Raw genomic sequence first — 21,498 nt, 5'->3', positions numbered from 1 at the left:
AACTTTCCAAAACTTACTGAAGTGAAATTTATTTTAGAAGAATCCAAACTATTACTTGCTTTTAGTCTATCAGACCATAGACCTAAAATATTGATTTTTTTAAAAGGTATTTTTAGTTGATTGGACCTTCCTATTCTTATGGCCCATGACTTGCCTAAAAAAACGACTTACATTAAAATTACTAGGAATTTTTCTAGTTTATAACACACGCTAAGGAAACCTACACAACAGACTCAAGTACCTACCTGAAGTCTGATTGGTGCTAATGACTCTTTGTTTGTGACCACACCACTCAGTATGCTAAGTGTTATAATTCACTGTATTTAATTTCAATAATTAACCATCCACCTGTATATTCAACAAATCATTTTCTTAAGCTGCTTCTTAAAGCATTTTTTAGGAAGAGAAGAAAAAAAGGTCACTTCTTTACCCCATCTTGGAGAACAGCTCACACAACAGAAGGTTTTAGAACGTAGTCCATCTATTTTTTCTGATAAGATCGCTCTAATTATAGTAATCTAATGATTAAGTACGTCTTCAACCTTTAATCAAGAATTATTTGCAGAGGTGAGTATTTGGGTAGACCTCAAGAGCCAGTGTTATGAAACAGAGAGCCTAACCAACCTATGATTTTCCCTCCGGCTTTCAAGTACAAATGTTTTAATCTTTGTTCAAAACAGTTCCAAAACAGTTATGGATTCAGGCAATGTGAACCTGTAAGCAAGAGAGCTGAACTGACCAAGATATCTGGAAGGATCCAAGTCCTTTTTACACCCAGTTACAAAACTTGCTATTTTTAGTAGTTTATCAAAACCTTCCATTTAAATAGGCATGCTTGTACATAACCTTCCTCCATCACATGTACCCAATTTCTAGCACATATGGCCCTGAAAATGACTGTGTTTTTGTTTTACAAGGATCTCCTCTGCTGAAAAGCAGGCAGGTGTCAAATGAGCCCCTTGCCCTTGGAGACTCCAAAGCAGAAAAGAGGAATCAAGATGCCAAAGTGCAAGCCTCTTGCAGGGAAAGTTCGCAGGATGCTCAATTCTCCGTTCTCAAAACTGTATCTGATTTTCAAGCAAAACCTGCCTAACCTGAGCTCTAGTTGTCAACACTTAGGCAAGTGGGAAAAGGTTTTTGTTAAAACGAAAATGGAGCGTTCATACGTGGGTACAAGTGTGTTAAGTCCACATACTGCAATAAATCTCTAATGCTGTCTCTAGTGCATACTACAACTGTTAATAAACCATCGTTTAAATAATTTTTCACAAACATTAGGTCAAATAAATATTTTTATAGAAAACAGAGCCTTAACGTTTTATGACTTGGGTTTGCAGATCGCCTCTTACTCTGACCTACACATCCCTGTCAGTTTTCTCATACCCCGTATGACTTAAGGACACGAAAACACACCCTAAAATTTTTCAGAAAGCACACAGAGCCCCAGTTCTGATCAAGCAAAGCCCTGACCCTGAGTAAACTTGGTTTTAAAGCTCTGCATTCTCTGCATGTTTTCAGAAACACCGAGAAGCCCGGGCTTTCAGCTGATTGTGGAAACCACAGCAGTAAAAACACCAGAGTGCTCATCTGAAATTAGGACTCGCAGGACTGTGTGTGAGACCTGGGCGTTTATATTCCTTTTCATGACATTCGGAAGTTACGCTGGTGGCTTTGATGTTACTCCACTAATAAAACAGAGCGAAAAGCCTGGAAAAGAGAAGTTATTTATTGGAAATTCTCATGTCAAAACTTGAAGTAATTGGTTTGTTCTAGCCCACATGATTCAATATTCTGAATTCCCTAACTACCTGCTCCCAGGGCTATCTGCATTTCTAAATTCGCTTTCTGTTGCCAACACATAGCAGCCTGGTGATTGCAAATGGCGGCTGAAGAGCTTCAACTGCACATTAATTTTTCTCTAAGTGGCCCAATTTTGTCATCTAAAAATCTAAGAAATCCTAGTTTCACTGCCTTTTACACCTTTAGAGATTTGTTAAACTCAGGATCATATAAAATGAAGAATGATATTTTCAAGGCAATTTCTGGATGATCACTAATAGCGCTCAAGATGATGTGTCTTCTCGAGAACACTTAGCACTCAAAGCAAAGGCGTTAACCACAACTGGAGCACAGCAGTCACAATTACAATCAATTAGGCCCCCACCCCAATACTACAGTATTTCTTCGGCTAGTGAACCAAGCGGATAAACAGCTATCACAAAATGATTGGAGAGTGATGCTCTCCATTGGGAAGGCACTAAAACTCATCTTGATCTGAAAACAATTACCATCCCACTAAACAAAAGGCTAAAATATTTAGGCAACTAATGGTGGATGTTTCCCCCCCTCAAATGGTTATATTAGAATTCATTTCCACTATTAAAATAGAAGCTAGGAGTCCGAACCCTGAGTAAATATCTTTCCTCCAAGGAAAGAATGTCAATTCGTGGTCAAAAGCAAACATCACAGGTAAACCAAAAAGAAAAGGCGGGGGGGGGGGGGAGAGAGAGAGAGAGAGAAGAGAGAGAGAGAGAGAGAGGAGCTTACAATTTTCAACCATTCTGTTTATCTTTAAAAATCAGTTTTGAAAAACTGAAGTGAAATAAATACAAGTAATTTTTCTCAGAAGAAAAAGAGTTCTCTCTTGACCTTTCTGCCCTCCACAAATGTCCTATAGATGAGTTTATTTCTTTCTTCACTCAAGTTCTGGGTTGTTAAAGGAATTCAGACAACATAGTGCTCTATAGATGGGGGAAAACTGAACCAAGCAAACTGGGTATTTTTCTTGAAAAACATCTTTAATCTAAACAAAAGAGTGTCTAGTGTTTGACAAAAATTTGAAGATAAAAACAAAAACGGTATCTAAACAAAATTACATCTATTGAAATAAAAGTCATAAAATGTCTTTGTCACTTGGAAACCTTTTCCAAGCTGATACTTCTATCAAAAGTTGTGCTAATAAAGCTCACATGGGCTTTTGATTTTCAACAAAGTCTACTTCCTTTTATTCCTATTAATTTAGCAAATATATAAAAAAGTTTCCGATGTGTAGTAATGAGTTACTGTTGTGTAGACTAATTGGAAGCCCTTCTAATTGTAATAACAGAGCAAAGTGTGTCTTGGAAAAGCTTTAGGTTAGACAGTAAGTAAGGCTTTCTCAGAATGTTTCACTAAGGTCACCCCAAAAGAAACACCAACAAAGACTATCCTAAAACAAAAGGTCACCGCTTTCCTAAGAACAAACCATTTATCAATAGAAAATAATTGTCTTGCCATCTGCAAGCGCTCCAGAGCAAGAGACAATGTTTCTTAGCCCACATAATTACAGAACAGGGAAAGTTCGGCAGCGGGGCTTGGATGCTCCTTCCAGCCTGCACCCTTTACAATTCCCAGTGCCCTTTGGGCCTCGGCTTGGACGCAAAAGGAAGACAGGCGGCAGTTTTCTCAATTGAGCTGAAGCTAAGAAACCTTTGATATGCTAATCGTCCCCTTCAAACGGTAAGAATTCACACTTGCATTAATTCAAACAATTTGTGCAGCATGTGAAATGGCACCTCTTTTAGAGCGCCGCAACAAAAGGAACTCAGCAGCAGAGCATGCGTTCCTTGGGATTCCATCACGCACCAGTTTGCTGGACGGTGCGGGGGCGGAAGGGAGACAAAGTTCGAAAACACACCTGAACTTAAGCAGATTTTCTTAGGAGTCTCGAAGGATAGCTAGTAAGCATCAAAGCACACTACAATTACAACTACCTCTGGCTAGACTCCAGACAATTCTATCCTACCTGGATGCTGTCACGGTCATCCCCCAAAACTTCTGTGTTTCTGTGGAGGAATTAGTGCTTCTTTAGGGTCTGTTTCTTAAGGTTTACCCCACCACAGTCCTGACTTAGAAAGCAAACTCACAATAGGCAATCATTGACCAAACGGGCGTGCCTTTCTTCAAGGTTGGAACTAGAAGTAGGCAGCGTCAATTCGGAAGCAGGCTCAAGACTTAGGCTGCAGAGGGAGAAATGAATGAACCAGCTACTGGGGAAACGACGCCTCAGGAAAAGGGGAACACACAGGGAAACTCAGGCCCGGGAAAATGTAGAAGAAAAAGCAGCGGCGGGGGCGCTCCTCAGAAACCTGGCCTTTGTAAGGGCAACCATCTGGTTGCCGCTGAGGCTCAGGCGCGCCCAGGCTGCCTGGAGAAGCTGCTAAGCAGCCTGACACCTTTCATAAAGCAGGAGGGAAACATTTCCTCCGTCTGAATGTGAGACAACACAGTTTATATCTGGAGGAACGGAATGGAGGGGCCCGGAGAGGGGGAAAGAGAGGAAAGGAGGGAGGGGGAGGAGTCCCCAGGGAAGGGCTCTCTCTGATGGGCAGCGCAGGACGTTGCTTTTAGAGGACAGGCTGGACCAAGAGCTATAAACACCCAGGAAGACGCACGTGCCTCAGCCTCTGCTCAGAGACAGCCCCGCACTCGCTAAAGCCTCCAGCGATTTCTTCTAATTCAAACCCTGCAGTTCAGCGAAGACAGGAAAAAAAAACTTTGCTGGTCCCAACTGCAGGAGTCCTGCACACTCAGAGACGCCTCCTCGCTGTGGGTAGCCCTTGTCCCTGTGGTGTGGCGGAAGGTCTTGAATCCAGAAGCCCACGCCCGCGATCCCAAGGGTCTCCCTCCCCTCGCGCTCCTCCCACGACTCCTTCTCCCTGCTGCTTCCAACCGGGGGCTTGCACACGAGCCAGTAGGCTCCCCACCCCAAGGCAGCCCGGGAGCCCACGCCCCTTAACTTCTCCTGCAGGCCCAGCGCGGCCCGCTGCTGCCCTCTCACTGCCGGTCCGGGAGCTTCTCTGCCCTGGCCCCCGTACGCCGAGTCCCCGGGCCCCGCCACCCTCCCTCCCCGTCGCCGTGCTCCCCCGGCCCCGGCAGCAGGCGCCCCTAATCGCTGGCAGCCTCAAAACCAGCGAGGCCGCATCTGGCTGTGCTTTTCTCTCATCCTATCGCCTCTCCGCACCACCTGATCAACGACAAGAAACGACAGCCCGCAACAACTCATCTAAACCCTCCCCCATGGTCCCCTTCCCCGGGACTCGCTCCCAGGGCCAACCCACGGACGAGTCCCTGCCGAGCCTGAGGCCCAACACCTGGGGCGGGACAGCCCGGGCCAAAACGCACTTCACAGTCCCCCTCCACAGCCCCGTTGCGTAAAGAACCAAGGGCACCTTCTGGTCCCCAAGCTTTTTAAGAAATGCCCCCCAAAATGCACGATTAGGTTGGAGCTGCCTCGCAAACCCGCACCCCCGCCTTCTAGGTCCCCAGCAGCCAGCCTGATTCCTGAGAGCGTGACAATAGCCGCTCGCGGCCCCGCGAGCTGGCTGCACCGCACAGAGTTCTGCGGATCGATGTCGGCGGGAAGGGCTGCGCACGAGTGGCCAGCGCGTGTCTGACCCCCGCGACACTGCCACCTCCGGAGGTGTCAGCCCCATCAGAAGGCACCCAGCAAACAGGTCTCCGAAGTCGGGCACAGAGGCACATTGTTGGCGCTTACCTCGGTCTGCGCCCAGGAGGAGGGTCAGTCTGGTGCGGGGAGCCGTGCGGGGACACGGGCGCCTGAGAGGAGACACGGCGACCGGCAAGGGGTGCTCCTGCTGGCCGAGCGCGCGCGGGGAGGCGGCGGCCGCGGCTGGCGGGCCGGACACGGCGCCGCGCGGCTCCTCGGCTCGTCCTCGGGCTCGAGTCTCCACCGCCGTCAGCCGCCGAGTCCAGCCAAGCAGCCCAGCGGCCCGGGCGGCTGCCGGGGGATTAAGTCAACATCTTCCCGCAGTTTCCCACACGCCGCTCCGCGACACAGGGGGCTTTGCCCGCACACACGCGCGCCTACCGCCCCACGCTCCTTTCGGAGCAAAAAAAAAAATCAAAATTCAAAACCAAAAGCTGCGGGGATGAAAGAGCGAGGCTGGCGGAGGTGCGCCGACTCGGGAGTCTCCTGGCAGCGGTGGGAGGTGGGGGGGACGGGCGCGGGGGAGCGAGGCCAAGTCCCTCAGTCTGTCCGGAGAAGCCCGGAGCGCACGGGGAGAGCCGGCAGGACCTGCATCCGGAGCACGCGCCGCCCCTGCGGCCTGGGGCACGACTCTGCCGCCGGCCCTTCCTCACACGTCGGGGCCCCTGGCCTGGGGGTTGGGGGAGCTCTGCGGCCGCAGGAGACGAGGAACTCGGGTTTAGGGAGAGCGACGGGAGGAGCAGGGAAGAGCCGCGCCTGCACAGCCGCGGAGGGAGGCTGGTCCCCTCTACAATCGCCAAGAATCCTCCGGTAAGCTCCCGATGGCGCTCGGGCACCTCTGCGTGCGTGTGCCTGTGAATGTGTGTGTGCGTGTGTGAGTGTGTGTGAGCGCGGAGAGAGTGAGAGCTAGAGGAGAGCAAGGAGAGCAGGGAGCGAGAGGCGGGGAGCCCGAAGTCCTGACACGGACTCAGCCAGGGCTGAACTGGAGTCACCTCCTGCCTCCTCCTCCTCCTTCTCCTCCTCCTCCTCCTCCTCCTCCTCAATCCCCACCCCCAGCACCCCCACCCCAGGACTGCTAATCATATAAACATATGAGCACGGACCGCGGCGCAGCATCCGTCTCTCCCTCCCGCGTTTGCCAGCTAAGGGGCTTGTGCAAACTCCTAAGACAGGCAGCTGAGTACAAAACGCGGAGCAGATAATCTAGAACTCATTGCGCCCAATGGCCATTTTCCACTCCAATGGAGCAGCTGCGGCAGCGGGGCGCCCGAGCGCAGGGCAGAAGGAGGAGGAGGAGAAGCGAAGGGGACACTTACTGGCGAGCTAGCCTTTTGGGTGGCGGTGGCGACGGCCGAGCAGCCGCCCCAAGACTGGCCGGCCGGGGCTCGGCCCTGTGGGGCGGCCGCAGGGCTTTCCGGGAGGCGCTGGTGGCGGTGGCGGCGGGGGACGCGCGCGCACGGCCGCGGAACGCGCCCCAGAGGCGCCCGCGCAGGCTCCCGCCCCTCCCCTCTCCTCCCCCTGGCTATCGGCTGGCGTTGCCCCCACCCCCAGCCAGGTCCCGGGGTTCGGTAACCAGCCTTTACCCTCTGCACCCCACCCCCAACCCCACTCTCCGCGAGCCCACAGTATGCTCTGCAGCCCGCGCGCACACACGCACTTTCCAAACATCGCTTTTATTTGGGGATCCCCGTGCAGGGGGTCCCGGAGAGCTTGGCGTTCAGGTTACCGGGGGCCAGGCACTGGGGCCACTGGGGCCTGCAGCTCGGGATCCCCCTCCCTATTTCCCTCTTCCCTCCAGACCCAGGAGCTCACTCATTGCCAATACTGCGCCCGGACGCTCTGGAAGCGTCTTTTACCCACCCCTTCTCCAGGTTTTCTCTGCTCCGCGCGCCCCGAGCCGGAGGCCCCGAAACTTTTAGTTTCCGCAGCCCTCCTTTTGTGTGACTGCTCGCTGGAGAAAGGAGGTCTGTTCGCCTCGGCTGCCTCCGTCCGGCTGCTGCGCGCAGGGGACGCTCCGGGGCTAATGCGTCTTTGATACCTGAGATTTCCGGCGCGCTCGTTAACGAAAGTTGCATTTTATTTTAATTGCGATGACTTTTTCTTTGTAGTTACATAGAGCTAGCTAAACTTTGACTTTATTGACCATATTTCACAAGAGCGTTCTGTTTGTTTTTGATTAAACTCACCAGGATATGCAACGGAAGGAAAGGAGACTGCAAGGCTTTGCTTGCTAGAGCAGTCAAAGTCTAGGTCTAGCTCCCGTTTCCTTACATTGAAACCGCAGAAGCTCTCGTCCTCCCGGAACACTTCCTTGTCCCTCTCTGCTGACAAGGTTAGCAAACGACAGACACAAGCTGAAAGGACTGAAGCCACAACAATATCATGCTAGGAGCAAATAAATAAAAATAAACGTTTAAAAACTGGGTAAGCGTCTTCTGCCCGGGAGGTAAATAATCAAATCTGGATTTTTTTTTCTTTTAAATCACAAGATGTCTAAGCAGAAAGCAGTAAGTTTTCCATTGTATTCATAAACTATTGAGTGAGTTAATGAATTCAGCCATTTGCCTGAGAGAAGCTGATTCTCCCAGATTTGCAACCTCTAGGAAACAGGGTGAAACTTGAGCTGTCTGCTTTCAGAAACAATATGTACTTTTTTGTTACTGCGGGTGTGTTGCAGTCACCACACTTCGGAAATCATTCCAAACAATGTTATTAAAATGTCAACAGGAGATTGCTCTGAAGACTCGAATATTCTGAATATCAATTAGCATTTGCATTTTGTCTCAGAGCCAAATATTTGCAGCAGTAAAGTCATTCAAATACTGGTCAATTGCATTCTTGACTGCAGAAAATCTGAAGTTAAATGTCCATATATCCAAATCACATTATCATTCTCAGATTCAAAAGAGATGACACCGTTGCTTCTACTGTGGGTAGGGTGCTGATAAAATGGGCAATCTGCTTTATGGTACAGACACTTCACTTGGAATTTCTCAGGTCAATCAGTTCCAATATCCTCCATGCAGAGTTAAAGCAGTCTGCAAAATATACACCTATGTAGAGCTCAGGCAAAACATGAGCGTGCTTATGTTTTCCCTCTAGTCAAAAGCAGTACAAGGAGCAGGTCCTCCTAGAAAAGTTAAGTCCGCCTTCTTAAAGAAGGTGCAAAGAAAGCAGGCCAATGATTCTCAGACATCAAAGATCATTTATATCACATTCTCCTTTTTTAAAAAATGGCTTATTTGAGAGCGTAATACACAGTATGTCAAACTACTAGTAATTTGCATTTGCCAAAAAAAAAAATTTAGCTCTTTCTTTTGTTCAGCTTTCAAGGTTTGCATTCATCTGGCCTGACTCACAGGAAGCCCCAGTGAGTGCACAGACCCGTCTAATCCTATTTTCTTTGGGGAAGCAAAACTTAGCCTGAAGTTTTTATTTAGTGAGCTTAGCAAGTAATCAATAGACATTTTTGCCTGAATTAAGCTGGCCATATGTTGGCTCATTTATTTAATTCTCTCAGAAAGAGTCTCTGAAAGAAACCACTGTCTACATTTTATACGTCTGATACTCTTTGATGCTCAGGACATAAAGTGAGTCACTCTCCACTATGTTTCTAAGGAGACAACATCACACACACACACACACACACACACACACACACACACACACCTCTAAAATGAGGAAAGTTTGCCAAAGTGAGTTAAAACTCTAGGGAAGATGAAATGACCCATAAGAACTTCCAATTTTGATTCAATAGGAAGTGTATTCTCTACAGTTCAAAGGTTCAGAAAATTTTCACCCTAAGAATGTGTACTTGCTATGCCAAAACACACACACATACACACACTGGTAGTAATGCCCCTTTTCCAAGATACGTTAAATATTAAGAACTCTTTTATTCTGTATTATTTATGTATCCTAATAGTTCCACTTTCTGTATAGGTATACATAAAAGAATTGGCAGCCCAATCAATTCAGTTTAAATGTTCAAGATTAAGCTGTTAGCCACACACCTGACACTGAGAAGGAACGGTAATGTGATACACTCCACAGGGCCTGTCCACATCCAGAAAACATAGCTTACCTGACACTTCATGACAATTCAAAACACAACCTACAGCAATACAGGTGTGATGGTAGCAGAAGGAGAAAAAAAAATGAATGGAGTTGCTAAAGAGTGAACAACATCAGGACAACTGGAATATGTTATTTGTTCCTAAAAGCCAATGGACTGGACACAGCCACTCAATTGGTATTATTATTTCAGTAACGGCAAAATCATTGACTTCTTCGTCATACTTGCTAATTGTTTTTTTTTTTTAAATAAATACTACAAAGGACAGAAGAAACACCCATTTCCATTTGTTTTATGTTAAATCAACATCTAACCACTCATGGTGATTTCATTCAAAGAAAACAGAAGGAACTCATTAGCTTATGTGGTTAGAGAGATTGGTGGGCTTCAAACATTTTTACCATACATGTTTTCCCAACTGCAGAAACGCATGTTTTTAATTTTAGCAACTTCTAGAAAGTAGAAATTATTTCATTCAATAGGCTTATGTATTTCTGAGACTGAAATCACATTAACTTTCAGAGTTGTTTGCCATCCATGTACCTTTGTTTACAAGGAAAACGATCAGGTATTTGTCAAAATACAGTCTGAATAGTGACAGTTTAGGTAACAAGTTAATGGAGAAACACAGGAAGGGACAGAGTGGCAAAGTGCTGGGATTGGTATAAAACAGTGAATCCAGCTGGTAGCTTCTTCATTGCCCTGCTGGAGCAAACTTGAGTATAAATAGGCCAAGTCTAAAAAAGGCTATGCGAAGTTGCAATGGAGAGGAGATGCTAGGGCTTGACTGTGTTTGTAACAACATCATGGCTGTAGCAAAACAGTGAAGAGAACTATCTCAGAAGGAAGTCGGGGACTCTCATAAAGAATACATTTTAACCTGAGACGTCACAAAAGCTATAGAATAAACTGGGCATCGTGGCGCGCATCTTTAATCCCAGCTCTTGGGAGGCAGAGACAGGTAGATCTTTGTGAGTTCGAGGCCACCCTGGTCTATAGAATGAGTTCCAGGACACCCAGAGCTACATAGTTGACTTACTTAGCTATCTTTTCTCAAAAACAGAACAAAAAGCAAACAAACAAAAGGTGTGTAAAACTACTCCACTTTCTAGTTCAAAAGTAAGAACAAAATTAGTTAGATTATAGCCTAACTTGAACTTGGTGCTCTTTTCTTGACCACTACAATTTGATGCTTGGTAGGGAAATGTCTCCCTCCTCTAGAAAGTCCCCTGGCAGAATGTTCTAGAGCAGTCCAGTGCAGTGTGAGTCACATGTCTAACCAGAACTGGTTGGAAATTGTGCTGGCTTTGTTTTTCTTTTCTTTCTTCATTCCTTCCTCCCTTTTTCTTTCTTTGTTTCTTTTCTCCTGTTTGTTTTCTTTTTCTTTCTTGCTTTGCCATGCATGGAGCTAAAATGAAATCAAAACTCATTTTCCATGAGACCAGAAACATATGAAAACATTTGGCAAGCCAATAAGTTTTTAATTATTCTCTCAACTCTTAGGCTCAGTAAATTCTGTCCAAGAAGGCCAAACCTTACTTAAAAGGAGGCAGTACAGCCTCAAAATTTAGGAAAGTGAAAAGCATAATATAAATATGATTATGGTGTACTAGACTTAATGATATTATTCAGAATATATAATCATATGCATTTTAAGGCCATCATTTTATAATTAATACTTTCAGAAAATATCCACCCATATAAGTGGCTGTATAAGTTTTTCTATACACTCAAATGTTTAAATATGCATAACTATCTCTAAAGGATTATAAAAATTTTATACTATTACAATTATGACACTTGAAAGCAAGCAAATTAAAAATGATATCCCTTATAATCATTGTTCCACTGAGTTTCTCATAAGTCAAAGTCTTTCTTTTCCATAGATTGTTCCCATAACTCTTGCTAATCTCTACACCATGAGGATTTTCTCTAATTGGGTCTTATAGATCTTCCTCTATCAATGCTTCTGTCAAACAAAGACAGAGAAGTACGCTGCTTCTCCAGACTCTGTCCCAACTTCCCGTCATTATTTTGTTCATGATACGTATCCGCAAGCACTTTTTCCTTGTTAACGTGTGTGTTTAGAAATGAACCTTCTCCATTCTTTTTAGTGCATGGAAACCTCACCACTGTCAACCACAAAGATGAAATTTCTTTAAAAATTGTTAAAATTAAACCAAGATAAAAAAGTCTTTGCATGTGTCTCTCCTGGTAAATCATGATACATACATCACTTGAGTGCAGAACAAAAGCAAAGAGATGTTAACGGTGTCGGCGGCTCCATGCTGAAAAGCAGCCTCACAGACTCCTCACAATGGGATTTTCCATGGCTCTGGGAATATGATTCTGTCTATTCTCATCGCGGCCCACTGCAGGATGACTGAAATTGCTAAAGGCTCTAAGAGTCAGAACGCAAACTCACAGACGAGCCCTGTGAGTTCTAGAAAGTCAGAAGTATCATTCTATCATTTTCTGATGTTTTCGGATTAAAACTAAGTTCTCATAGCTGTACAGCATAAGGCAGTTGTCATATACAGTCTTAATATTTAAATAAATAAGTAAATAAGATGCACCTCATTTTTTAAACTACTTCATGGTTTAAAGGCTCCTCACGTTGGCTCTGCTGGTTGCTCTAACTGCATCCTTTAACTTTTACTGATATTTCTCGCTGTTGTATTTCCTTATTAATATAACTAGGTTATTTTTTAACTCTATTTTTTTTTTTTTTTTGAGACAGGATGTCATAGAGCCCAGGTCAGCCTCTAACGGAATATGTAGCCGAGGGTAGCCTCAAACTTCTGATCCTTCTTCCTAATTCCTACATGCAGAATTAACTGTGTGTACCTTCATGCCCAGTTTCTGCAGTGCGGGGAAAGGAACCCAAGGCTTCTTAGGTTCTCCTAGGCAGACACTCTCCCAGCTGAACTACAATGCCACCACCATTTTATTTTTGAAGATACTTATTTGTTTTATCTATTTTGGTAAAAACAAATTTGAACATGTGAGAACCAGCATAGCAATTTGCCAAGTAAAAGGCTGCAGAGATTCTTGATAATATTATATACTTTCTTGATAAGATATTAAAATGCCCCCTTCCCACAATGATTTAAATCAGTCCATTGAGTTTTCACCTTGCCGTAAATCTTTGCAGTTCATCCCCTTGGCCCAAGACCACACAATGACATCATCAGCACATGCTCTTGCAATACATAAAAATACTCTAAAATGGATCTAATTATTCTTTAAGATGAATATTCAAATTTGGAATCATATTAAAATCATTTGTTTCTCAAAGGATTCCTGAAATGGTGTGATAATAATGAGATTTTTTTGTGTGTAAATATTTCTAAGTATTCTGATTTTTAAAAATCACAAAATATTTTTTGCTTTAGGTTAAAAATAAATCACTATTATAACCCTTGCGGCCACAGTGCATTAAAGAGACACTGCGGCACTGTTGCCTGGATAACTATTCTTGGGACACTTTTATGTGTTTCTCTGAATTATCTACCCTTTAATTCAATTGTCCTTCCTACTGAAATCCAGATCGCAACAGAACTAAAACGGATTATTAGTGTGCCAAGATTCTCCCCACCTTCTCTATGGAGATATAATTATGGCACCAATTTAATTACTACTATGTCTTTAATACTTGAATTAATGGTGCAAATGGATTCGTGTATTTTAAATTGTACAGACAGTATGGAATGCACTGCAAGAAAAACTAATTTCCTGTTTGTTATCTAATGGTAATTGAAGCACAATGATTCATTATGATGCTGCGTTACTGTTGTAGTTGAAGTGACAAGCCTTGAGGATAAAGGTGATAGATATAGTGAGGAGAAAAAAAAAAGCTTTTTAAAAATAAAATCAGAGAGAGGCTGAACACAAACACCAACTATAAAATGTAAATGGACAAAGAATCCACGATTGAGACTTGTTCTTAAATAATATGAATCCCAAGGAGACTCCTTGGGATGCTTTGGTTTGTTTCTCTGTGTGTAGTCATACAGTAAATAAATCTTTATGTAGTCAAATAAAAAATTTGCAAAATACCTGAAATAATGAATTTTGACATTCCCATGCCATTATTTAATGCGTACTTTCTCTCTAATGCCCTATTGTAAAATGATTTTAAAGTTTATGCCTATACGTACACATATTCACATATAAATACCAAGTTATTTTATGAAGGTACAGATTCAAGATCACAAGGATAGCATATGCTTATGTACAAAAAGAAATTATGTAATGTCAAAAATAGATACTGAATTAAATATTTAGAGAACTATCTCTACTTGAATAAATTTATGGGTTTTCAAAAATCATTTACAAAATATTGTCTCTTCCAACAGAAGCAAGTTTATCTTTAAATTTTCCAGTTAATGAAAGAAATGTTTAGATACTCTATAGTGAGGTTATTAACATCTACAAAACTGAAACAGATGCATGTCTTAATATACCATTAAATTTATGATATACATAGAACCCTTACATAAGGCTGACGGAAGGCTGGTGACTCTAATTTGCACTAGATTTATAATAACCTGATCTGGTTTTGTAAGTACTGGAACTCTTTAAACAAAATTAGAAAGCAGTTGTGCTTTGTGTGATTAAAGATGCAATTCCCGTCGGGGTAATGAGAAAAAGTTAGAACATGTTTCTTTCTTTATGGATGTTTCTATAATAAGCAAGACTGCCATATATTATATATTTTTGTAACTATGATTTCCTTCTTTTTAATTATAAAATAAACCAGTTGAATTTCAGTGGACTCTCAGATTGAAACTATGCCAAAATTGAGCTGAAGAATGTGCACTGAACTTCAGAAAAATCCTTAAAATTGTTCTCAGGGTTTTGGGGCCATGTTGTACAAATACTAGTTCATGATTTTCTAAAGAAAAATATTATTCTGATTTAGACTGTTCAGAAGAAAGTCCTTTAGGCCTGATAAACCTGAAACATAAACAATGACGTGAATAAAATTATTCCTGAGTAATGATTGCTGGAGTCATATAAACTACAAGCAGAGAAAAGAATTCCAGCCTATGTTATCTTATACAAATAACATTTATAGCTCTATTTAACAGTTCACTTGGCGAATTGCAGCAATCAGTTCCTACACCCCAAATCTAGAAGAACACTTTGTTTTAAGAAATGTGAACTCTATTTCCCTTTTTAGAAAAAAATATCAGTCAGAAAATGTTCATACAAATATCAATATACGCATATATATGTCTATATTTGTGTGTATGGAAAATAAGTGCATGCAAAATATTAATTCATTAAAAGTTTATCTCTCATAAAACCTTTATTAGCCCTTGAAATCTTCGCCACTTCATATAAAATGATTTATCTTTTGAATAACAAGGTTCCATTAATCTGTTTGACAAAGGAATTTTTAAATCATTTAAATAATTTATTTGGATGAATTATTTAAATTCTGTAAAATATATATGTGAACATGTGTATGTGTATATCCATATCGAAAGATTTGTGTTCTAGCATAATATCACCAAGAAATTACAGGGCAGGATTCAGATGCCCTGTCCTTGACATCACCAGGGTGACTTGGTGTAGCTGCCGCGTAGGAGGTCTTTGATCACCCAGTGCTGGCACAGGGCCCCTGTTAGAGGGCCATTTGTGTTCCATTGGGCAATGCCCGGTGATTTCATGTCAGAGAAACTTACACATTGTTTTCTATATTCATTTTCAATTTTGTATTTTCACTAAAATTGTAATCTGACATAATTTTCAACACATAAGGATAATAAAGGCAATTATTGAGCCATCATAGAAAACTGTTTTCCTCGGTGTGCTGCTGTAGGCGCTACTGAGAGTGGCAAACATCCCCCCGTCCCAGAGAAAAAAGTTGTCAGAACAAACAGCTATGCCTGGAGGAGAGGTAGGAACAGATACCAGTCCACCGTGTGACCAGTCCACAAAGCCAAGGGACATGAGGATTCCCTGAATATGCTCAAAAGGCAAGGGCATGCCATTCAGAAATTTTCACTGTTCACTATTTCTTCACGGCTCCTTAAACATTTTTTCTCAACTAAATCTTGTTCTTTTTCCTCTGAAGATGTGTGTGTTTTAAATTTCACAAATAAAGCAAACAGTTAATAATCCCATGATAGTTTGGCAAAGTTACAAAATTTATGACAGATTCTTATCACTTTTAACTTTAAACATTCAAGAAAGTTAGCTTGGGGGCTGGAGAGATGGCTCAGTGGTTAAGAGCATTGCCTGCTCTTCCAAAGGTCCTGAGTTCAATTCCCAGCAACCACATGGTGGCTCACAACCATCTGTAATGAGGTCTGGAACCCTCTTCTGGCCTTCAGGCATACACACAGAATATTGTATACATAATAAATAAATAAATATTAAAAAAAAAGAAAGTTAGCTTTTATTTAAGTCTCTCCATCGCCAAACTCATTTGTTTTTTTCTTTTGCCTGCTAGGTCCCTGCTTTGGGAAACTCCATCTGCTGCTTTGTGTTGATTATTTTTCCTGTAGGGCACTCCTCTCCCTTTTGCCCTGGTTTAGGCTGAGTTCATTTAGTTTTCATTTCCGTTTTGTAGCACACGCCTCTCAACACATTCTGTGGGGTTTCACTTGCAGAGAGGTCTTAATTTTACGCGTAGAATTGCAGTGCGTTTTTGTGGCGTTTGGTAAACCTTTCAAGTGCCTGTCTCTCACTTACGTAAAGCCCACCTGTGACACTTGTCATTTCACAGCGAGAAGACAGCAAACTGATACAATTGTAAAAGAGCCTGGACCTAACAATGTAGGGCTGTGACACCTCGGGAGACAATAGTCTAAAGAAGTCTTAACGTTTTAACTCCTAAATGTTTAGATTAAGAAGAAGGAAAGAGAAAGTAGTAAAGAAAGCCCTCCTTGGAATTCATTGGCCAGCACCACCTTCTTGCCGGCATCCCGGGATGGTCCCCAGGAGCCCCTCCGTGTCCTGGACCAGCACTCTTTCCTGAGCCCCATCCTCAGCCAGCCCACAAGTATTGCCTCTAAACTTTACATGACATAGGAAGTAGCAGGATTACGGTAACTCAGAATAGCATGATGTGTACCAACCACTGAGGTAATTTGGAAACACGTCACCTGTTCTCAGAAGCCTTCTGAAGAACAGAGGCTTCCGCAGTCCTTGGCAGCTGCAGTTAGTTGCTCATGGAATAAATGGGAGTCAAGATGCTGTCTTTGTGGATTTACCTCTGTACACTTTAGGTCAGCTTCAAGGTTACTTGGTCCAGATTCAAAACACTAGAAGTAAAGTCACCTAGAAATCTTGCAAGAATATATTTATCACCATGCATGGTAACTATACATACCATGGTTACCTATTAGCAAGTGGAAGAAAATATTTAAATAGCTTGTTTTAGTCAGTTCGCTGAAATATTTTTGTCAGCTATTTGTAAATTTTCACATATTACTGATTGCAATCAAAATCTGAGTAATTTCCAAAACTTAACTTACTAAAAATGTTGTACTTAAATGTGTACATTCTCTTTAGTAGATACTATCACAACCAATTTGTTGAAGGGGTTTTCTAGTTTCTAGAACTTATTGTTTATATGCACACGTGTGTGTGTGTGTGTCTGTGTGTGTGTTGAGAACATGGGAAGTCACAGAACTAAGAGAGTATTTATTGGCATTTGTAACCCTGCGTTCAGCAAAGTTGAAATAGGGGTGGCTGTGCTACTTGGCATAGATCAGTTATTCTCCCTTGTACCCTTCCTGTCCCAGTCACTGTTGTGACAGAGGAGAACCTCAGATACTGGGTTCAATGCAATTTTTTGTTTCTAACCCCAAACCCCAAGTTTTCTTTTAAGACAAAACATCCTTGACAAATTGTACATTCTGCTAAAAGAGTATGGTACTTCCATCAAAACTCAGTATGACTCACAAGGTTATCAAAGCCCAAACCTTACTTCCATGAACCAGAAATGCATTTTTAACCATTTTTTGTCCTGCCAAACCAACTGGAATTTTATTAATGTTTTCTGTTTGTTTGGCAAAGTAATGTGCAAGCATGGATTTATAGCATTTACCACAAACCCTGTTGCCTCCTCCGGTTAGCAAAGCATCTCCTGCCATGACTCATCCAGTTTCTGCTATTGTTTCATGTTCTCTCATGATGGCAGTAAAGAAAAAAGAAGTACATGTTGACCCATGTGTCTACTCTGTGGGAAGTGGAAGTCAGGGCAACAGGGCTGTATGGGAGCTAGGAAGGAGGTAAGGTGTTTGCCATGCAAGCCTGAGAACCTGAGTTGATCTCACAGACCGCGTGTAAAAGCTGGCATGACAGTATGTATTTATACTCCCCGTGCCAGAGAGGTAGAGACGGAAGCATCCCTATAAAAACTTTAGAAAGGCCAGCCAGTTTAGCCAAATTGGCAAGCTTCACGTTCATGGAGGCACTGTCTTCTACTGTAAGGTGTAGAACAAATTGAGAGCACTGACATTGACCTTTGGCCTCTATTTACAAGTACATGCACACATACACACACACACACAAACAAGTACACATCTATATAAGTACACACAAGCACACATATACACATGCATGAAAGTATATATTACACATATAAACACACAAGAACTTGACTTGCTCCCCACATTCTTTTTATCCTTTTCCTTTTTTCCTCCAGGGACCTTTGAGCACCTTAGCTTTAAGCTTCACTGGACATTAATATTCTATATTCTGAATAAACATGTGAACTTCACGTTACTGCATAAGAAATGTACTGAACAGCAGTAAATGTGCTCAGAGGGTTCATGTGACATCCACATATCTGTCCCCCACAGTCCATACTATGAAACTTCCGGCTTACCAACTAGCTGAAGTTCACAGTATCTGGCTCTCTTCTCTCCTGGCTGGCCGTTACCCCCACCCCCAACCTTTTAATGTCTTCTCTTAAGCTTTGTTTTCGTTCTTGGACTCCGTTCGGTTTCCCTCTGTGTTTATCAGAAGTAAATACTATTTTTCATTATTTTTGCTTCATGTCATACCACATAATTATGCCCCACCAAAGGAGGACACATGAAAGAAATTAGACACTTCCAACCACCAACAAACAGAAGCAAACAACCTTCGAAGGATTATTACAAGCTGCAGTGTTTGGTAGCCATAGCTCAACAAATGAGTAAGACTCGTGGCAGAGACAGCTAAACACAGCATGTTTTAAGGCAAACAAGCTAAGCTTGAACTTAAAACCACAAGTAATGGATAGCACCACACATGCTTTTCAAAGGAGGGTGTTTGCTTAGGATCCAGACAATCTGCAAAACCTGAATGAATGAAGAGTTGTTTCAACATCGCAGTTCAGAGTGTTTCCTGTCTGATGCTACTCTTGATTTTAGTTTATAGTGTCTATTTCCTCATACAGATTTCTAGTATGACTACAGATTAACACAACTTCTCATGGAATGTTACCGAACCAGGTATAAATCGGGAAACATGATCATCATGAATTATTGCAAAAATTAAAAACATCTATATGGAATATGCTCATCTTTATGAAATATGCACTCATTTTCTAAAAAGTATCTGTAAGTTACTTTGTTTTATATATATGTATATATACATGTATACCTGTTTATATATACTTATATATATGCTTATATATAAATATATATATATACACACACATATATAATTTAGTGATCCTAAAGATTAAGCCAAAAATCTCACATATAATAAGTGAACTCTTCCCCACTGAGCCAAATCATGATGCTGGCCCACAAAATACCTTATAACACTTCAAAATAGTGGGTAATATATAATTTCTAAAAATGTGTACTTTGTAGTCCTGTTGGAAGACTGTTCTCTTAAACAGTTTTATCAACTTTCAATTATCTGGCATTTTCTTTCATTTTGTTTCGGAGTGCATGAACACCTGCCAACTGTTTTGTTAAAGAATTACCCAGTAGCTTTACTGTTACAACTTTATTAGGACAATTATCCTGTTCATTTTTGGGTAGATGCCATTAAGTGGAAATCATTATAGATATCTCCCTGTTTGGAAACTGATATTGGTATCTATGGCTATGTTGGCCAAGTTTAGAGTGAACTGACCAAGATTGATGGCTCATATCTGAACCCCAGGGGTCAGAAAGCTTAGGCAGGGAGATAAAGGAGTGTTCAAGGCTGTCCTGGCCTACACAGTTAGTTCAAGAGAGAGATTGAGGAATCTGGACTTGAGAGATGGCTTAACGTACAAAAACTCTTACCGAGCCACTGTATTCTGAATTCATATTCTTCAAACCATTATACAACAAGGTACAGAAGAGCCCGTCAATAATTCTTGAACTTCAGCAGAGACGTGGGAATTGGAAACAAGGAACTAGAAGGCCAGCCTAGTCTACAGAGAAAAGAAACTGGAGGGCTAGCGTGCTCTCCAGAGTGCTGAGAAACAGGAGACAAGGATCAAATAAAGAGGACGGTGAGAACCAACACCCACAGTTACTCTCAGCTATCCACTCATGTGCATGCGTGTGTGCATGCGTGTGTGCGTGAGCAAGTGTGCGTGCGTGCCTGCCTGCCTGCCTGTCTTTCTGTCTCTCACTTTCTTGCACAGAGCAACACACAGGCTTTATTTTTTAACTCATTAAGACCCTGCCTGAAAAGAAATATTCATTTCTTGTCATCAGACAAAGCTGTGATAAATGACACTAATAAGATGAAACTTCCATTAATTATAGTGTTTGTTTTCTAAATTTTTCAAACATATGCCTATTAATCCAACAAACTAAAATATAAAAGATAAAAGTCAGTTCTTAAAGTTGAATGAGTGATTTCATCAGTTGCTTAGTCTATGGTCTATGTTCATGTAGAAAAAAGGAAAAACACATTTTCCATTGTTTATAGTCCTCAACAGAATAAAATACTTCTCTTGCTTCTTAATTTAAAAAAAAAAAAAACTGATGAGCTTACACCTAGCTGAATCCTTTTTATTCATTTCTTATTTGAATGCTACAGTTCAGTTTAGTCAGGATTTGGTAGATAACATTTGAAATCACTTTGTTTTGCAGAAGTTTTAGAAACATGACCACTGAGTTGTTTGGTTCATCCTTTCAAAGAAACCACAGATGCTGTTTTTCATAATAAAAACGAACTGGACTATTAATCAGTTTTGCTCATTGATCTTGAGAAGGAGCTATTTAAAAAAATATCTGAAAATAGTCTCATAATATAAAGTGCAGGTTCAGTTACATTTGCTTAATGTTAATTTTAGGCTTTTGTTTGTTCCTGTGTTTGCTGAAGATCATCTTACTATCTCGACCAAGCTGCCCTGGAACTTGCTCCAACTCTGGAGTGCTGGGATTAAAGGTATCTACCCTCGTTCCATCATCAGCTCTAAGATATATTCATTCTCTAGTCCCCATTTCTCTCTCTCTCTCTCTCTCTCTCTCTCTCTCTCTCTCTCTCTCTCCCCCCCCCCCCAGCCTCTCTCTCTCTGTGACCCCAAGAGCCTTGTGCACGCTGTGTGTTCTAACTGCCCAACTGATAAAATCCTTATGAGGAAGAAGGATCATAGTCTCTGAGCAGTCTTGGTGGAGGATAACGAACAGCCCCCTTGGAATGCTGCAGGTTTCTTCCATCAGCTCCAGCGGCACATTTATTATTGGATAGCTGACAGAGTTGCATCATTCATGGATAACCTTCCCTTCTTCCAGACAAAGCCATCAACTCTGGAGACAAAGATCTCAGGCCAGCTGGGTATGACTAAAATATATCATTCGTCAACAGCTGGGTTCCAAATGCAGAAACTCGATTTCAGTTAATTTTTGAAAGCCCAGTCATGATCTGTAGATATAAAATGAATTCTGGGGCTGGAGAGATGGCTCAGAGGTTAAGAGCATTGCCTGCTCTTCCAAAGGTCCTGAGTTCAATTCCCAGCAACCACATGGTGGCTCAC

The 21,498-nt window shown here is 42.3% G+C and overlaps 1 protein-coding gene across 31 annotated transcripts in view; it reads right to left on the bottom strand.

Moving 5' to 3' along the window:
- Positions 1-21,498, bottom strand: part of Adgrl2 (adhesion G protein-coupled receptor L2) — a 208,263-nt gene that overhangs the window by 172,665 nt on the left and 14,100 nt on the right. For 29 of the 31 annotated variants that reach the window (XM_026783909.1, XM_026783914.1, XM_026783926.1 and 26 more), the window contains exon 1: positions 5,537-5,636. The exons of 1 other annotated variant lie outside the window; for it this stretch is intronic. The gene's annotated coding sequence lies outside the window, so the exon portion shown is untranslated. Of the gene's footprint in view, positions 1-5,536; positions 5,637-6,804; positions 6,899-21,498 lie in introns of those variants that run through there. One more of the 31 variants, XM_026783910.1, reaches the window with a different exon arrangement.

This window comes from Microtus ochrogaster, chromosome 21, assembly GCF_000317375.1.
Source record: "Microtus ochrogaster isolate Prairie Vole_2 chromosome 21, MicOch1.0, whole genome shotgun sequence".
Lineage (NCBI taxonomy): Eukaryota > Metazoa > Chordata > Mammalia > Rodentia > Cricetidae > Microtus > Microtus ochrogaster.
The sequence above is the reverse complement of the archived record's forward strand: the minus strand, read 5'-3'. Positions and strand labels throughout refer to the sequence as shown.